The 20,382-nt window shown below is 42.0% G+C and overlaps 1 long non-coding RNA gene across 1 annotated transcript; it reads left to right on the forward strand.

The window, feature by feature from the left end:
- Positions 1 to 11,641: 11,641 nt before the first annotated feature.
- On the forward strand, positions 11,642 to 18,167 carry LOC123031661. Its single transcript, XR_006416350.1, has 3 exons — positions 11,642 to 11,975; positions 12,534 to 12,633; positions 14,998 to 18,167. It is a non-coding gene; the product is annotated as an uncharacterized LOC123031661 (long non-coding RNA).
- The last annotated feature ends 2,215 nt before the right edge of the window (positions 18,168 to 20,382 follow it).

Consider the following 20,382-nt stretch of genomic DNA (forward strand, 5'->3'; position numbering starts at 1 on the left):
CTGTGGAGATAATATTGAGAGCAGCAGGAGGTGTACTATGCAAGCTATTTTGACTTCTTTGTAAGAAACAGCATAAATAAATAGGAGGAAAACACTTCAATTGTTTCTAGGGCAGTCTAGGAAATGAAGCAGGAAAGTACAACCATAGTTTATTCCAAGCTGAGCTGGCACTGTGAAAAATCCAGAAGTCAAGGATTATACTGCTGAAGGGAATGGGGAATGAACTCTTGTGGTCTGAAAGTATGGGTTACAAGACTCTGGTATTGGATGGCATATAAAAACTTTAGATGAATAAATAAATTCAGCCAACTTTAACACACAGAATGGAACTATGGGTAAAAGAATGTGAATGCCATTTTAATTCTGAGGCTGCTGCAAAGGGCGGCATATAAATGTTTTAATTAAATTAAAATGGCACAGACTAGAAATAGAGTCACCCTTCCCTAATTTAAACGAGTTCCTAATCTCTCGGTTTTATACTTGTTTCACTGATCTGAACCAGCATGCTACTTCTATGTTAAATGAGTGCCTAACATTCCACTACGGCAACTCATGTAAAATCTGTGTCTTAAAACAGCCGAAGAACATTTTCCCCTGTAGGAAAACCTCTGAGATTATTTAATAATACTCGTTCTCTCTAAGCTTTACCTAACAAAAGGAAACCATTTTTAGATCAAAAGAAAAATACTTATTTTTATCGGGTTCCTTGTTCACTTTTCTAGTAATCATTTGCAGAAACAAATCAAAAGCTGGAATTCCTGTTTCGGAAGATGCCAGTTCCAACTTGAAGTTCTCACTGCTTCTTATCAGGCAAACTGACACTGTACAGAGTTCAGCATAGCTGAGCCCATTGGTCAGGTTCTGAAGAAGTGAAATATAAAAATACAGAAGCATTTTCTGGCCACCTGTCTCTTTAATAAGGAGCATTTTGTGGCCCGGGTGTTTCGTTCTGATGCCTCCTCCCTGATTCAGAATGCAATCAATGTGCTATTGTGTGTGAACATGTGTTACTATCTGCTGTTGGTTCTTTGGGCATGATGAATTTCTAAGAGCAATCTTTTCCAGGAAAATTAATAAAGGCTACATCTACAGTTATAACTACAGACCTTAGAAAATTGAGCAGTAGTTGGAGCTTGAGACTAGCTTCTCTGCTTTCCTAGCAAACATGAGACTAACTTCACTGATTTCCTAACAAATTCATTAATGACTAGAGAATCATTGCATGATGCTTATTTGTTGGGCAAAGGAGACAGAAGAAATCAACATAGTGTGTATAGGACAAAACATAATGGGTACAACTCTGGTGCCATTTAATTGGAGGAAGGCAAGTAAAGGAATCTGCTCTTCCAGGCTTGCAATTCATGTGGTTTGACTTGGCTTGGCTTGGTTTTTTTTAATCACAGGAATGTTACACCTAGGAAATAGCCTGTGTGGCAGACACAGAGGTTTATGTGTGAAGCCTATTATTTATGTATATTCTCTTGTTTTATTTATTGTATTTATCTCCCACCTTTTTCATGCAGAGAACCCAGGACAGGTTACATAATCTTCCTCCTTTCTATGTTATTTTCATAATAACCCAGTGTGGTAGGTTCGGCTGATAGTCAGTGACTGGCCCAGAGTAACGCAGTGACTTCCATGGATGAGTGGGCATTAAAACCTAGATCTCCTGAGTCCCAGTCCTGCACTCTAACCACTATGCCACACTGCCTTACATTGGCACCTGGAGAATAGACAATGAATCCAGGAAATCTTAGTTGGGCATCTAATGCTTTTGCTGGATGGACATTACTGAGATATGCATCTCTGACTGTGTTCTGACCTGTTTTCAAAACAAGGACATGGCCATTGAACACCAGAGGCAGCTTTTGAAACACAGGCCTGAAGCAGATAGCTCTGTTTTGATTGCCTTTCAATCCAAGAGCCTGGGAGATGAGTTTCAGAAAGTGCCAGAGAACATAGGGATTTGAAACAGGAACATGGGGCCTCATATTGGCCCTCACCTAGGGAGACTGTGTGGGATCAGGCCTCAAGTGCAGAAGCTAGAAGGAATGAGCAGCATTACCCACTGAAAATGTCTGGCAGCAGGAATCCTCTGGATTCAGCCAGGCCTGGGAGCTGGCCTTCAGCCCTTCTCCTGTCAACAGAGCCATACCTTCTGCCTGCTGTATGTCAGCCTCTAGCTTCTCTGGTTCCCATGCCCAGTCAGTGACCTCGGAAACCCTTAGCTGGGTGGCATGACACACCCTCCTGATCTAGGCTTGAGCACAATCCTGGCCTGGCCCTGACATGAAGTCTTTCCATTTCCCTGGCTGGATTAGGCCAAACAAGCAAGCTGCTGCAGACCTCAATTCAAGAAATCCACAGAGGAGTCAACTGCAAAATAATTTAAATGTGCAAAACTACCTTTCAAACCAGTGCATATTTAGGCAGGAAAAAGCTCCTATAACGCCTAGGGTGCCCGGGTCAGCATGGCTGGCTGGGGCATCTTGGGAGCTGTAGGACTTTATTCTGCTTAAACATACATAGGATGACATCCTTACAATTAGTACATCGTTATAATTAGTGATCCAATGTGATACTTCACTGCCCCTAGTTTAGAAACTGAGGCTGAGAATAAGTGGCTTGCGTTTAGGCACCCAGTGCAGTCATGGCTGAAATGGGGCGGATTTAAGCTCACCACTGAGCAAATCCCCAGCTGTATTATATTCAGGTCCGACCAAGAAAAAGCCTGCGGAGAACGTTCAAGCATTGAAGTAACACCCAGGGCCAGCCCTAAGTCCTATGCTACTTTGTGAGGGGATTGTCTTGCTCAGGTTCTGAATGCATTTTAAAATTATCTTATTGTATTGCAGCAGCATCATACATGGCATACCTCTGTCACTGGGAATTCCATGCATGGATCTGATCATTATTACTCACATGTGAACTTTTCCTGGGTGGGCTGTAGGCATTGACTGTGCAAAATTTCCCACACAGTGGAGAGGAGAGAAGAGGAGAGAACATGACTGCAGTGCTGGCCACACAATTCTGGGCCATCAGCTTTATGACTGAAGTCAAGCCCTTTGCATTTTTATTTCAGCTATTGAGTAGCTAGTGGCTAGACAGGGTACCCCTCTTCTCAATTTGTCCTTTTCAGACAACTTCAGAAATCATAAATGAGAGAAGCAGTCAAATTATAACCAAGGCGAATGGCATTAGTTTGAAATTTTGTAAATGTGAGCCAGCCAGTCTGGCTCTCCTCCCTATCCACCTCTGCAAGAGCTATTGTTATTTCAGATATTTGTCCCCGTCAATCTCATTTAATTGTGGAAGTTCCAGCACAATGCTATAGATGAGTGTTCAGAAGTAAGTCTTGGTGATTGGTATGCATGATCACAAGGTAGTTGGACTGTTGCTTTATTATGTTTTTAAAGGCAATCGATACTGTTTGACTAAACAGCTATTTATCAATGACTTATCATTAACTAGCTCAGGGCTTTCCCCTTCACTGTTGTTCCTGCTCACTTATTTAAATTAAAGTAGTATTCTATGAAATCACAAACAATGTTGCTACTTGCAGATGTCTGATGTCTGATGTTTGCTAGCTGGGACACTTGGTATTTCCAAGCTGGGTAGTTCTTTGTCCTCTTTAAAATCTCTCTCTCTCTTTCTCTCTCGCTTACAAATTACATATGTTCTGTTCCTGCCATTCACAGCCAAAAATTTGTATTGGGAGGGTTCATTTGGCAGCCGCCACAGTGGTGAATGACTATTTCCCACTTATATAGCTTGCTTTTAATTGTGTGCATTTCTTTAGCTCGTAGAGAGAGCAGAATCTTCTGTTTGTCATATGGAGACTAAGAACTCTGAATCGTGTGGCATAGTGCTTAAGAGCACAGGACTGGGACTCAGGTGATCTGGATTCTAGTCCTCACTCAGCCATGGGACCAACTGGGTGATTTGGGGCCAGTCAGCCCAACCTACCTTACAGGGTTGTTGTTATGGGGGTAAGGTGAGAGTGGTAGGAGGAGACTGATCAACCACATTGAGTTTGTTTTAAGGAAAAAGCGGTATATAAATCTAATAAATAAATAAAGTATCTGGCCAGAGTATTCACTTGCACATTTATTGGAATCAAATCGAAAAGCTTTTCCTGAACTTTACTACTTCAGGCTATGTCTAAATGTTTTAAACTCTCTGGATATAGAAACAACCACTTAAAGGAGAGGTAAGTTGAGCTCAGCTTGCTACTTTTCTGTGTGTAGGGTGTTTCAGCCACGTAAGAGTGTTCAAATATTGAACTCCATAGATGAAATAGCGTCATGATATGTATTTACATGTAATACATATTTTTCTCCAGAAGTCAATAAATTAAAATTAATTTTAATTAAAATTAATATTTTAATCAATCAATCAATGATAAAATCTTTCAATCATCCATTGTGCAAAGCATCTTCACACAGTGTACAACATTTAAATCATAATGTATAATAAAATAGCAATAAAATATAAATAAAAATACTGAAAACATAATACGTTTCCAGCAGTCAAATATATCTGAAAGCCTCTTGTATTTGCAGTCTTTAATATGGAATGTTTTTTTTCTTTCTCCGCAAATATGTAGTCTGCTATTTAATTTGGCACAGAGGTTTAGCTATGAAATGGCAGCTTGTGTGTGTGTGTGTATGTGTGTGTTTCCATTCTAGCAAGCTTCCTGTCTGGAGTTTTCTTCCTTCTCTCTTCCTCTCTCTCCGCTTGTATTCACTTGACTAGTGATGTCTTCTCTTTAGAGATATTTGTGCTATAGAACCTAATCAAGAGGCAGGGAACATGACCTAATTCAGAAAATTGTGTTCCCTTGGGGTAATCTGTTCGAGGGTCCATGCCAGTAGCAGGCAGGGCTGAAGTCTATTATTACTACCACCGCTACTACTATTTTTACTATTAATTCCATTTCTATACCACTTCATACCCAAATCACTCTGAGTGGTTTACACAATTTAGTTGTCGGTGGGGTTAGAGCAAAAAGTAGGTGCCACTCAGCTCTCGCTCTGTGCGTGTATGTGTGTATGCGCGCACATGCATGCGCCTCTTCTTCCTTGCCCAGTCCACCACTAGGGGAAGGGCCGATTGCTTTTGTCAGAGGCTTCTGAACTGATTGTTTGCAGAAGGCTTTTGAAATTAGGCCTAATAAGAAAACTTCAGGTTTAAATGATAAAGGTTTTTGTAACATTTCCTCAAGCCATTTGTGTATTTTAATCCAATAATTTTTTATCCAATAAGTTTTTGCTTTATCTCAAGTCCACCACATATGATAAAACGTACCCGATTTGTATTTACATTTCCAACATCCATTTGACATATTTGTAAACATCTTAGCTAACCTAAGTTTCCTTATTAGGTATTGTACCTGATGATCTTAGCAAACAAGCAATGTATTTGACGCTACATGTAACTACTGCGGCGAGGATTGCATTTGCCCAACACTGGAAGAGCCACCTTCCAATGAACTGATTCTAAAAAAGATTTTGGACTGTGCAGAAATGGATAGACTGACTTTGTCTCTGAGGGAGAAAGAAGATACAGACTTCTATCAAACCTGGGATTCCTTTTATTATTGGCTAGAGAAACGGGACTATGGCTAGACTTAAATATGTTTATAGTTTAACATAAAAAGAAAAAATGTGGGGGGTTGACCCAGTAGATCTGATGTTTTCGATGACTGATGCTTCTTGGTTTCTTTTTGTTAGGTATATTAAGAATAAAACTTATTCAAAAAAAAAAGAAAAGAAATAAGGCCGAAGGCTGCCTGTGGCTCTAGGGCCACGAATTGCCCATCCTTGCCCTCACATGTGGGCATGGAGCCACCAACAGGCCTTTAATCCATGCATTCATCCAAAGCAAAATGCTTTCTCCTCTGTTCAGTTCACTGCAGGTGCATGTCCACGTAGTGTTCGCGTGCCAGGAAGCTGAAGCCAATCGCAAATTTGCACCATGTGTCAGGGTGCTGCACACACACTCACATGATCTCCCCCACTTATGTTACACACCTTTTCCTCCACAGAAGAGGTCTGTGAAGTGACTCCAGCATCCCACTCAAGCAGCGGACTCCTCACTGGACTTTGAAATGTGTAGTTTGGAGCACTGAACATGGTTAGGAAATGCAAGTATCTCTTCCCAACTTCAGATATCAGGCGGTATGGATTATGCACCATACTGTCAGCATTCCTGACCATATTGGCTGAGGATGCTAGGAGTTGAACCCCCAAACATCTGGAGAGTACCAGCTGGGGAAGGCTACACTTATACAGTCTTTGCTCATCCTATGCTAATGTTACAGATGTGTTGGTCAATGAAGATGAGTGTAACACTGAAGAACCTCTCACATCTGGATTTATTTGTTGTTGTTAGTCGCGAAGTCGTGTCCGACCCATCGTGACCCCATGAACAACATTCCCCCAGGTCTTCCTGTCCTCCACCATCCCTCGGAGCCCACTTAAGCTCACGCCAACTGCTTCAGTGACTCCATCTAGCCACTTCATTCTCTGCCGACCCCTTCTTCTTTTGTCATCAATTGTTCCCAGCATTAGGCTCTTCTCCAGTGAGTCCTTCCTTCTCATTAGGTGGCCAAAGTATTCAAGTTTCATCTTCAGTATCTGACCTTCTAAAGAGCAGTCAGGGTTGATCTCTAGGACTGACCAGTTTGATCGCCTAGCAGTCCAAGGGACTCGCAGGAGTCTTCTCCGGCACCACATTTCAAAGGGCTCAATTCTTTGGCACCCAGACATCCTTATGGTTCAACTTTCACAGCCATACATTGCAACTGGCAAAACCATAGCCTTGACTATATGCACTTTTGTCAGTAGGGTGATGTCTCTGCTTTTTAGTATGCTGTCTAGATTTCCTCCCCAGGAGCAAGCGTCTTTTAATTTCATGGTGGCAGTCACCATCTGCAGTAATCTTTGAGCCCAGGAAAATAAAATCTGTCACTACCTCCATTTCTTGCCCATCTATTTGCCAGGAAGTGGTAGGACCAGATACCATGATCTTAGTTTTCTTAATGTTGAGTTTCAAGCCAACTTTTGCGCTTTCCTCCTTCACCTACATGAAGAGGCTCTTTAGTTCCTCTTCACTTTCTGCCATTAGATCTGGATTTATGCTTCAATGGTATTTCCTTTCTACAAACTCATGTATAGCTGAATATACCCTGGTAGCATTTTGGGGAGCATTCAGATATTGGGAAGCATTCAGACTTGACATGGGTAAGAAGAATGAAGAATTATCCCACAGTCTTCATGTGGCTGTTTCAGGAAGGAAACACTGGCTTTGACCCCTTGCAATATATTGTCATCAGCTAATATCATTTGAGCACCAGCTGTGTGTTTGACAATTAATGCGTAACTGTAGGTCTCACTGTCGCCAGGAAAACTCAGTACCTTCACAAGCTTGTAAGTCTTATCTGTGATCTCATCTTTGGCTGAATAAATGAGCTTCATCTTTGTTTTCTCCTTTTGTCATGACCAAAAGCAGAATGCAGATGGAGCATCACGTCAGTTTTTCTTGAGATGCTCCAATACAAATGTTACAAAATGAGGTGGAGTGTCACCAACACCTCAGTTGATCTTTATTGAGGGAGATTCTGTACCACAAATCCATGTGTGCACTAGCACCTTCGAAACTGCTCTCTTGACTGACGGTGCATTATCCAAATACTGAGATCACATCTACTGTCACTGTGGTAAGCAGGGTATAGTAGGAAAGGGGCAGTTGTCTAGCTAGCTTCAGGTTTAAGATGGAGTCCAGGGGACTTTCCTTTTTGTCTTTTGTGAAGAACTGGTTGAGTTTCCTGCGCAGAATCAGAACAATCAATGCAACAATTATTTTGTATGCATTTTTTAGGTGAAACAAAGCAGTAGATCTCTGTTTAAACTAGATAGTGCAACAGTTTGCAGGGATGACATCCAAAGTGGATGCCACTGTTGCAACTGAAGATGTCTAGCTATTGTCTATACAACCAGAAGCTGCATTCAACTTAGAATGATAGAAGATGAAATAGTGATCTATCCTAAAGTCTAACATCAACCCTCCAAAATGATGGGAGATTTCACATCAGGAAGGCACCAGGCTGGGAGGAGCTGTTCTATACAATCCATCCATATTATCAATATTCAACAAAGTGCTTTTAAGAAGAGTATTAAGGATGGACAAATCAGATTATTTCCAGTCCATGTCACTATCTCATGTATCCACTCATAAATCCCTTCTTTCTGCTTCAAGTTTTTCACGTGAGTCTACAACCAGTGTTTAATACTCAATAAAGTTTTCATTTAGGTATTTAACTATCCTTTCCTAAAGTAAAATCCCTCAAAATAGGCATTTCTAAACTTTTTTCCAAAATATATTTTTCACTTTGGCATGCTTTTTGAACTGAGAACCATGTCTCAACATCTGGAGAACTGCAAAATGTAATAAATAACTATATTCTGATCAGCACATCCATCCAAGAAGTGCAGATCATGCCAGTCTGTATCAACAACTGTACAGCTTTAATTCCTTAAGCATCTCTTAGAGTGAGTATCACTGCAGTTAGGTTCACGTGTGCAGCAGCAGGCCCTGTTCTTGCCCTCACACTTGTTGGCAGAGCCACATCTTTTCTGGTCTCCAGAGAGTCCCACCACCATACCATGATCCTGACCCTTCCATGCACTCAATATGCCCAACTCTTTGAAGGCCCTTAAAGAAGACATCTACAATGGAAACTTCATTGAGCAAGTCTACCTTTTCACCAGCACTGTGCCCACCTCCTCTTCCTCTACCTCATCACTGCTCTTACCTGCTTGCTTGCCAGGTAGGGAGCCATCAAGCAAGCCAGCAGTGATCACTGCCATGCTTAGGGCCAGAGCAAGAGACAGGTGAGGAGGCAGGTGAGGAGGGGAGCATATCTAGGGCCTCCTCTGAATTGCTGCTGCCCCTTGATGCCCATCTTGGTTGCATAAATGGGACTGAAATGTGCCTGAAAGGAAACCATGAAAGTTGCTAGAATTCTCTCCCGTCTCGTGCATGTTAAAGTGTACTTTTGCCCTAGAGCAGCCTATAAAAGGGAAAGTCTCCGTCCAAACTGATAAGAGTAACTGCAGCAACAGCTAAAGATGGAAATGATGGCAGCAAAGCTTCCTCCTTATCAGGCCGTTGCTTCCAAAATGGCCACTGTGAAGGGAGAGGAACCTAGTCCCAACTTGTGAAGTGGAAGCTGCATTGGTCACAGTTTGTTTCTTTTGTTCTCCTCCCTGAAGATCCGCTTTCTGAAAAATGCCGATTCCAAGCAGACTGAAGAGGATGAGTTCATCTGACACAAGTGAAGAACCATGCAAAAAAACCAACAAAAAAGACTGCGAATGTTAAATGACAGGAACAAAGTTAGTCACATGGTTCATGCCGAATATAAGAAGCTGGACCTGGAACTGTCCCAAAATAAGAGAAATGGCCTGCTCACAAGTGAGAGCATTCTGGTTTGTATCTGGCCTTAGCTCAGCCACTGAGCTAAGGAAATATGTTTTTTCTTTCTGCTAAAAGGAAAAGGGATATTTTCTTGAGTGGCACAGAAAGAAAAAAGAGACATGAAAAACCACACAAGGAGGACCCTGAAGGAAAAGATAATACTAATTATTGCATGGAAAATAAAGAATCAAGAAAATTTCCAGTGTTTCTCTCAATAAGAGATAATAGGAAATCACTCTTTAGAGGGTTTGTTTCTTTTTTAAAAAAGCACTCTGGATCCTGTTTAATTTTGATGAAATTAATCAGTTAACAAAACCACTAATTGTCAGATGTAATTGCTGGAGAAACCGACCCTAGGAGCTACAAGGTGAGAGGGCAGCACAAATGGGTCAGCAATAGAATCTAGACAGAAGTTTGAAAGGACAAATAAAGTCTTTTTCTTTTGTACTGAAGGCCAGTCTATTTCTCTTGTAGCCATCAGTACCTTGGCACGGCTGCTGAAGTGGTGGAGGAGCCATAGCAAATGGTCTACCTGGCAAAAGAGGGACAAGACAAAGAATGACCATTTTAATTCTCCACAAAATATCTATCATGGGTGTAAAATCCACAATTGCTAGGCTGTATGTGTGACTTTCTGTTGTTTTTCTGTTCCCTCACCCCCGTTTATGGAATCTAAATGCCCCACCATTTACAGTAACATGAGGCAGCATCACAGATGGGCAATCCACATGTGACACTGTGATCTGGTTCACACATAATGGGAATCCAGAGTAGAGGTTGTCTTTAAGCTGTGTATGGGTTGCTGTTGAATGGTGAGTTGTTGATGAATAGTGGGTTGTCGCATAATTATGGTTTAACTATGGATTGTTAGCCATTCTCAGCCCAGGAAGAGAACATAAGAATTCTTGTTTGGTTGTGAACTCTGGGTTGTTTTTGGTTAACAATCCAAAGTTAAATCATAATGGAGGAGTCACACATAATGAGAACCCATGATTCAATAACAGTCCATACTCTGGGCTGTCATTATATACAAGCTAGGCCTGCATGAAGGGTTTGTGTATAAAAATGTACACAATCTTGCACAAAAATTGCACAGCAAAGTATTTTACTCCATGGCAATTAATATTTTCTTCATAGTTATTAATTTTTATTTAGTGCTTTGTTTTCTTGTTTCTTTTAATGTTTAAGAATATCACTTTTTACTCCAGAAAGCATTTACTTGAATATTTAGAGTATGCTTCAGAAAAAGTTAAGTGTTTCTGAGAGGTATTGATTTTGATGGGGAAGACTTAACTCTACCTGTGAAATACTTAAAGTACTTATCTTTGCACTCTTACTGTGAATGTTCCTCTTTGCTTTTGCAATTGCTTATAAAAATCTCTTTTTTAAATGTAAACTATGCTCTTATCTCAAATCTCTTGTTGCTGATTAGTTGAACTGTGCCATATTCTAAAACTTTATGATGCAGTGCAATATGATGCACATTTATCTATGAATAAGTCACATTTAATGGAATAGGATTTACTTCTAAGTAGACATAATCTGACTCCTCCCCTGTTGTCCACCATAGTAAGACTGTGTGGTGTGTGTGTGTGAAATTATCACATCTCCAAAAGAAAGAAAAAAAAGCACCTCCCCTCTGCCCGAATATTCCTTCTTGTTTCACTGCAACTCCTCTGGGGGGGAAATGCAAAGGCTGTCTCTGTTCCCTTTACTGCTTTATTTAGCAAAGATTAATTCAAAACTGTGAAATAAAACTGTGGTGAGTGGCAGTTCCCAGAAAAACAGCTGCCCACATTAGAATTTCATCATTGCACGGCCAATGAGAACTGCTTCAGGTCATATTTTTCCATTGGCATGGTGCCTCAAGGAGAAGAATTACGGTTCGCCTCTGGACTGCCTGGGTGAAAAGAATGAAATGGCATCTAAGTGGGGGAGCCAGCCTCATGCCATTTCAAAGACGGGTTTGATCAGAAATCAGGCTATAATGAATGGGCTGCGTGTATCTGAGACTATGATACAATAACTGCCATACCTTCTCACTTCTATGTCCTTTTCCTTTCTACTTTTAAGCTGTCTCTATTCAGTATTCCTTTTAGGATGGTCTGAATAATAATCTCTCACTTAGGTAGAGCCAACAAATTCATTGGTGGGGAATCCAGTATTCCCACTGGCAAAGGCTGCTGCAAAGTTATTATTAGACATTTGTTTTGCAACCGTCAGTGGAACACTTCAAACTTTCCTACAGGAGGCAGGCTGCTTACTGTGCATCCTCTTCCATAGCGAGAAACCGCAGCCTGCCAGTTATGTATTAGACAGACGGATGGCCGTGAAACCACGAAACAGCTTGGTCCTGAGAAGTTCTTGTGCTTGCGCAATTCTCGTCCTGAGAAGTTCTTGTGCTTGTGCAGTGTGTAAACATATGAGACAGCTGCAGAGGTCAAGGCTGGGAGACGTTCATAGAAACACTGAAGTGGGCAACTAATAGAAAACAGGTATTGGCAGTGACAAAGCTTCATGTTAAAACAGAAGTGTCAAAGCAGTTCTTTATATTTGAAAAGAGGCTACTATGTTGAGCTAATCAGGAAGAAGAATGAGCTTTTATCATTGTATGTACATTGCATGCAATATTTTGTTACATAAAGTGACAAAAATTTTGTTACATAAAGTGACCTATTTCACAGATAATGCAAATAGTTTAGCATTATATACGGGACAGTAGCAAATTCTGGATTTGCTTCTTCATCCCTCTTTTTCTAGCATGGCTGGAGGAGACTGGACACATTCACCTCTGCTGTTAGACAAGGAGTTCCCATTGTGGCTGAACTGAGGAAACGTGTTCCTTTAAAGTTTAGCTATAGTTTAACAATTTAATTTAATAACCCACATTTTGCTTCCTGCAAATGCTACACAGGGCACCAATGGGCCCTTATATATAGGGTGGGCTGTGGTACAGGGTGAAAAGGGGATCCCCCAAAAAGGGCCTTCTTTGAGTAGGAGCTAGGGTATTCCCTCCCTCTTCCAGATCACACCCTATTTCTCTTTAATTACAGGGTACCTGTGCTGAAGTTCAACCACTCTGCGAGTCCATTGGTTGAGTCTACACACTTTGACAGCCCACACTCAAGGTTGAATATGGGTTAAATGTGGATGGTAAGTGAACTTTGGGGTGTCGTTGCAATGTGGGTTGCTTGTGTTGTGGAGCCCAGCTGCACTGACAAACTATGATTCGTGAGCTAGTGTGTGGGAGTGTTGGACTGGGGACCCGGGAGAACCAGCTTCTAGTTTCTGCTCTGCCATGGAGCTCACTGGGTGACTTTGGACCAGCCACAGACTTTCACCCAGTCCAGATAAAATGGAGCTATGCTAGCTGACTTGGGTTCCTTGCCAGAGGAAAAGAAGGCAGGATATAAATGGAATGTAACAATAATAACTAAAACTATTAACAAGCTGTGAGGAGAAACCATGGTTCATGGCTGGACTGTTGATTGTTTGCCAGTGTGATTGGGCTCAACATAAGGGCCCTTAAGAACAGCAGGGCACGGTTCAAAAGCAACCTCCATTCTGTCTCAAATGAGGGTTGTACTCTACAAACCCAGTCTGGATTAGTGGTTCAGTCTAGGAGCCAATCTCCCTGTGTACTTTTACTAGGCTTGGTCAGAACAGCAGCAAAAGTAAATAACAACCATTTTACAGTCCCATGGGTCAAATGGTTGGAAGAGCCATTGCTTTAGAGAGGATTGTTTTCAAGCAAAATAAGATAAACTGGCCTGATAGGTGCCTGGTGATAAGCACCTGAGAGTTTCAAGCCATAGGAGAGGCTGAGGTGCCAGTTGTGCAGTGAGGAGGAAGGAGAAGGAGGAAAAACAGTTTATTGATGCCTCAGAGAACTTGAAGTATATAGTCTGAGACAGGGGATTAGTAAGGAGGGGAAGTGTGGTTAAACTAAACCCCTCCCTTCTTGCACTACATAGAAATATCTCAGGTGGTAGGACTGGGAAAGTGAGCTTTCCCTCTCTCATTTTCCAGGTCTTTGTGCCTAGAAGGCAGGATGTGCTGCAAATAGCACCTCTGGATTGGGATAGATGGGGTAGGGGGAGGGAAAGGCAGGGAAACGGTGCAGGAGGGAAAGGGTTAACCCCCACCCACCCATACCCCACAGTCTGGATTTTGATCTCCCCTCCCCTAGCTGCTATTTCTGAAGAAAGTGAGCTGCCAGCCAATTCTGAGCATGCTTATATAAAAAGTGCTGAACGCAACACATAGTTTCAGTCTGAGACCTGTTTACAGCATACAGTTCCTTTGTATAGTATGCAGGCAGCTAACCTACTGCCAATAAGAGTGCTTGACCTAAGCCAGTGGGAAAATTCTGATATCCTGCTCTGAAGGGGGGGTGAACGGCAGGGCTACTTCTTCCAAGGTATAAGAAAAATAAGATTTCAAATTCTCACTTGTTTAAATGAACAGTAAAGAAAAGAAGGCAGGTGCTGCTGGTTGTAAGGGGCATTTAAGTACAAAGTGTAATAACAGTAAAGCTCAACACTTCCCAGTTTCAATGCCTTCTGGCAATTTGAGTTTCAAATGTCTAATATGAAGCAAAGATAGTGTGAGCAAACAGGGTGACTCACTGTCTAATACAGAGCTCCAGGCCAAGCTGGTAAACAATATTCAACTGGTCCTATCTGGATTTTCAAAGCCTGCAGAATTATTTCACTGAAAGTCTGCTTTGCTTTTTTCTTTTTATTTCTTTTTTAACATGGGTCCTTGCTGAAATACCCTGTTCATCTAACTTTCTAGAAATATGTACTTTACAAATTAGTATTTGTACAGAATGCCAATAGGACACAAGTACATGTATTTGTTTATCAAAGTACCACATAAATCCTAATACTTTTCTGATGTCACTGTGCAATTTTGAAAGAACAAAATAGATAGTTCTCAGAAACTTCTCTGAAACTCTCTAAGCCACCTGGCTGCTGAATGCAAAATTGGTGAAATTTTGGCACTGCTTTCAATTAAAGGTGCTAACCTCAAACTCTGACCTATAAATATTTATGAACGTTAGGACTGCATTAGAGCCAGTGTGGCATAGTGACATAATGGTTAGAGTGTTGGACTGGGCCTCTGGAAGCTCCAGGTTCTAGTACCCACTTAACCATGGGTCTCTCTGGGTGACTTTGGGCCAGTCACAGACTCAGGCTAAACTACCCCATAGGCTTGTTGTTGTGAAGATACAATAGAGAGAAGGAGAACCTTGTACGCTGCCTTGGGGTTCCTGTAAAAGGAAGAAAGGTAAGAAAGGCGGGGCATAAATGTAAAGAGAATAATAAATAATAATAGGTATGAAGCTACCCATATCCAGTAATCAACATCTGAGGTATTCCTCCAGGAAAGGTTGGAAGGACAGTTTGGTGGTGGACCCCAAGAATGTAGGAGTTTTCCCTGTCCAAACATACATAGGGTTGTGTGCTTAGTGAATGGAATGAAATCCTTGTAGGTGTTTTCTATATTCTACAGTTTTCTTGTGCTGGAGGAGAGATTTGCAAATAATCCGGACCAACAGAAAGAAGTACAAGTGGACCCTAGATCAAATCAAGCCAGAGCTGTCCCTAGAAGCAAGAATGACAAAAACTGAGGCTGTCCTACTTTGAGAACATCGTGAGAAGGTAATATTCCTAGGAGAAGACCATCCTGCTAGAGGAAGCCAAAGGCAGAAGAAGAAAAGAAGACCAAATATGAGATGGATTGACTCCATAAAGGAAGTCAGAGCCTTGGATTTGCAGGAACTGAGCGTGCCTGTCATGGATAGGACATTTGGGATTACTTTCATTCATACAGTCACTCTAAGTCAGAGATGACTTGACAGCACATAGCAACAACACTTTCCTGTAACATTATTAAACCAACTGTAAACTTCCTAGATGTAAGGTGACTTGCCTTCATAAAGTAGGTTCATCTTAGGTAACTGCAGACACAGACAGCACGTTATTTTCATTTACTTTAGTTCAGTTTCAGTAGCAGCATTGATCGTTAAAGTGGGAATGTGTGTTTTCCAGTGAAAGACTGCTTTCAGCAATGGAATTTCCCCCAAATTTAAAGCAGTTTTCATAGAATTTGACTGGAATTAGTGATGCATCTGATATTTGGAATTGATTATTCCCAGGTTCCCTGGTAACTGTTTTTGCTGCTGCAACAGCAAGCACTCATATTGCTGCCAGGTTTATTTTGGAGTAGAAGTCAGTGAAAGGAGGTGGGGGAGGCCTTGCCATGTTCCTGGTGATGTAATTAGGAGCACATGAGCTTTCATCTTGCCTCATGGGGTGACTTTCTCACCCCAGGCTCACATTGTGCTGTGCAATTTACAAATAGGCAGACTATAGTTTAGTCCTTCTGGCACATTGTCAAATGTGGGGTCATAAACACTGTCCCTGAATTTCAGCCTCTTCCCTTTTGCAATTTTCATTGTATAAACCAAAAAATGCTCAGGATATAAAATGTTCTCAAATTTGCATAACAAAATCCTCTGGGATACTTCTGTGATCCTAAAGAAAGGACACAGTTTGGGGCTTGAAATGAGTTTAACTACAGGTTATTTTCGTCTATTTGAAAGCCAAGAGTTGGAGCAAAAGCCTCCAGAAAAATAAAATCCCTCTAAAATCTATTGAGGGAAAGCACTTTTATTCTGCTTTAAGGTTATAGGGAAAACTATTGTTATGTTGATTGTCTCTAGGTCATGCATTGTTTTCACTTTTGGGCCAGCTTTGCCAAGAAAGCAGCTAATTCCCCATCCAGGTATAATCTGATGAATGCCAGCACATCCCCAAACTGGCGTAAGTGTGAACAAATGCAATTCTTTAGCTAGTTCCCCCACAGTCAGCTTGTGTATTTGAATTGTTGTAAACCATTTCCTCCTTCAACAGTGTCTGAATGTGTGTGGAGATCATCTTCTGGATGGAGGATCATCTTCTTAGCCAGACTCTGTATTTGCCAATGGCTGAAGACTGCTTATATGTGGGTGTGTGGATCTCATAGGAACATGTATGAGCTTGTACATGGGTTTTCTATGAGACTGGAGGCCAGGAATAGGTCTAGAACAGGAGTAGGCAATATGGTACCCGTTGACAGCAACACCTCCTCAACACCTTTCTTGGCAGCTGTCAAGGTGCTTAACTCTTCCCACTTAAAAAATACAGAAACGTTTTCTTACTGGTAGCTGAGGCTGATGTGAAATAGGTTTGTCTTGTGCTGAAAGCTGTGGGTTTAAAGGTGTTATTTCATGTGATGCGGCTCAGAATCCATCTCTTGAACACAGCTTGTACCCTGCACTTTGGGCAGGTTAGTTGTCCTTTAACATGCCTTCCACAGCTGTCGTTTTGTGGAAGTGCTCAGAACAGTTGCTCAAATTGTCACAGTCCCAAAGCTTTGCCTACTCCTGGTCTGGAAGATGGGATCCCATTTTTGGAAGTCTTTATGTAAAGAGAAGAATGCAAACAAAAACAGTTGCAGCAACATGCGTAGCAGACTATTTCAGTAGGACTTCACTAAGCAACATTCATTTCCTGTTCTTTCATGCATGAAATTGTGGATATGGCCATCAATGGCTTCTAGCTGCAGTGCCTGTAATTCTTCCATGGTTTCTACAGATCTTTCTCTTCAGGTCTTTCCTGTCAACACTGGAAGGTCAGTGGTAAATGTGGGGAGGGGGCAGAATGTGCATCCCTATGTCTTCTCCCCAGTTAGGTTTTTTTTAATGCCTCAGTAAGGCTATACCAGTTAATCCATTCCTAATCCCTGCTGCCAATGTTTACTATGATGTTAAACAAAGACACCCCCCCAAAAAAAAAGTGGGGGTAGGCAAACATTGAGGATTTATGCTCTCAACTCTGAATAGCCCTTAGCAGTGGAGTGTATACTGAAATAGCTTCTATTTCTGTGCAGCTGTCAGTGTTTAAAACAGTGATAGATATAATGAAAGGGTGTGAAATCTGAGAAAATTGAAGCTGAAAAGGGATAATTTCTGAACAGAACAAAGAAATACAGGAGTGTATTTCAGACGTGAGCAAATATTGGTGATGCCCATTAGCCGGGGCTGTTGAGGAAACCAGTTTTGGTAAGAATGTGTGTGAACAGGCTTAAAAAGCAGCTAAATTCCAATTGTACAAATTCAACAGGGATGGGCCTGCCTTTTGGGAAAAGTCTGTTTGCTGCCTTGTTATTAAACAGGCAACAGGAAATGTGAGCTTCAGTACAGCAGGTGAAGAAGTCTTTGCCGGAAAGCCAGTTGCCATGGCCACTGCCATGCTCCTCCTCCTCCTCCTCCTCAGCTACAGCCACCATCTTCCTCTTCTTTTACACTCCTTGGTGGCATGTTACCTCCACTACCCACCTGCCCTATGCCTTGCTTCAAAAAGATGGATGAGAACCCTGTTGTAATCCTGTTCTGATCAGGATTAACTCGGTTTACGCCTTCTTGACCAAGCACAGACTTGGTCAAAGCCCATGCTAAAGTATGTACTTTGCCAAGCTTGCAAAATGAACAAGAAAGTGTTCAAGAGCATATGGACAAATAGGCACAAATACAATTTATGGGCGAAGAAATGTGCATTTCAAAGGTTGTCATAGTTAATGTATATATCTGGAAAATAAGCATGAAAATATGGAAGATTTTCATGTGCAAAGGAAAACAAAACAAAACAAAACAAAACAAGCATGCAACCTGATCTAGACTTAAGTTGCAATGAGCCTTCAAGATGGAATTTGGCAAGCTTGTCTTTCGCTGATTTGCACATCTCTACCTTCCTAGCAGTGATGCAGTCTGGGCGAGTTGGCCTTGCACCCTGCCTGTGCTGATGATCCTCAAAGCCATCTCATCCAGAAACAGCCCCTAGAGCATGGCACCTGGACCAGGAGACTCTGCAAAGTTGCACAGCAGCCTTTTTGCTGCAGGATTTGTCATGGTACGTTAGCTTCCTGCAGGGCTTCCCACAGAATGCATTTGATGCCTAGTTCTGAGCTGCTCTTAAAGGTATGCATCAGGCAGGCAGTGCCCCGAGAGCTACGCTAGCGTTTTCTTACTCTGAAAACTGAAGGGGCTCTCCAAAGCGCTATGCAGGCTGATGCCTCACTCTGAGAGACACTTAGGGCAAGGCAGGGATGGGATCCTCCTGGCCCTGTTGGCAACAGAGTATCTGGCTGTGGTCCTTCCAACACCAGGAACAGCCACCAGGGAGGACAGCTGGAGTGTCGCTGCCAGAAGCACACCATGTTTCCCTTGAGATAGGCCCGAGGATATATGTTCCCTTCCATATGTCACCAGCCTGGGTGGGAAGAGAGTGCAGGCCCTAAAGACGTAAGCTCTATAGAGGCTGTAGCACAGTTCAGTGGCTCACCAACCAGGCCCGGAGACTCCCAGTTCAAGCCCCAGCAATTCCAGATGCCAATTCAGCAGAGTGGTCTGAGCAGCCTTCACCACCCTGCTGCTCTCCAGATGGGCTGAGCTGCAATGGATGCTGCTAGACTTCAGCAATATTCCACAACCTGATGCCCTCCACAACATGTTTTGGACCACAACTGCTAGGATTCCTGTCCATTGGCCATGCTGGCAGGGGCTGAAGTTGTCCAAAATATTGCATGGACACCAAATTGAGGAAGGCCAGTCTACAATAGCCATGATTTCTAGGGGTGATGGGAGTCATAATCCAATTTATCTGGTGTCGACTAGTTTGAGGATGGCTAGGCTGGAGTGTCAGATTGGGACTGAGAAGACACACATTTGATCTGCATTCGGCCAGGAAGTTCTCTGCATGATCTAGGTACAGTCACTCTCTCTCAGCTGAGCCTACCTCACAGGGTAGTTGTTATGATATCATGGAGGAAGAGGGAGAAGAGACTGTGAATTTCTTTGGGGAAGGAGCATAATGCAATCCTTAGAAGAAAAACGGTTCTTGACTACTCACAGAACAGTGGAGACGTGTTTGCTTGGCATTTAGGAAACTTTAAAACCTACAGCTTGGGCAGGGAGGGCTGGATCTTCTGACTTGTGTTAAAGACATTATCCAAAATATCACAAGAAAATTACACATGCCTCTCACCAGATTGCTGGTAGCATTTGTAGCATGGAGAACTGAATTTTGCCAAGATCCATGATTTTGTTCCAATTTGTATTATTGTTAATATTATTATAGCATTGTAAAATATTTTCCCATTTCTAATTACATGTCAAGGGGTCAGGTAGTTTCATGGGAATGACAAGTGTGCTGAGCAGAGGTTCTTTTCCAGGTCAAAAGCCTTATGCTGAGTAAGATGCATTAAAGAAAACATCTAGCTTGACAGTACATATTAAAGGTAAGAGATGTATTAAAAGAATCATAGCTTGACCATGAAAAGTTGATTTCTCCACAGTGGAGCTGCACAACTAGCAGAGAAGATGTCTGCCAATCTGTTGACACTCACAGGCTTGCGTTCAGTTCTCTTTGCCCACAGAATAGTTCTCGGTACAATGCTTGTTAGCTGCCCTTTGACAATGAACAAGTGAGCAAATACTGCTATCATTTGTTCTCCAATTCTCAACCATAAGGTCAAATCCACACCTGGTTTGCGTCATTGGCAAAGGCAGTTTAGTTGATAATCAGATGTATAGCAACGATAGCATCTGAAAACAGAGCCAAAATCTGGAATGAGAGAAAAAGAGAAAGAGGAAGAGAGAGGGGGTAGGGTAGGAGGGAAATGAGTTTTTCTTTGGCAACCATTTCTCAAGAAAGGGCCATCTTGACTGATGTATGGAGAAGTCATTCTAGTGCTGGGCTATAGCTTCATTTTCCTTTAATTTACTATACTTCTATACCACCCAATAACTTGATAGCTTTCTGGGCAGTTTACAAAGATTAAAACCTTAAACATACA

This window comes from Varanus komodoensis, unplaced genomic scaffold (assembly GCF_004798865.1).
Source record: "Varanus komodoensis strain SLA01 unplaced genomic scaffold, ASM479886v1 scaffold5, whole genome shotgun sequence".
NCBI lineage: Eukaryota > Metazoa > Chordata > Lepidosauria > Squamata > Varanidae > Varanus > Varanus komodoensis.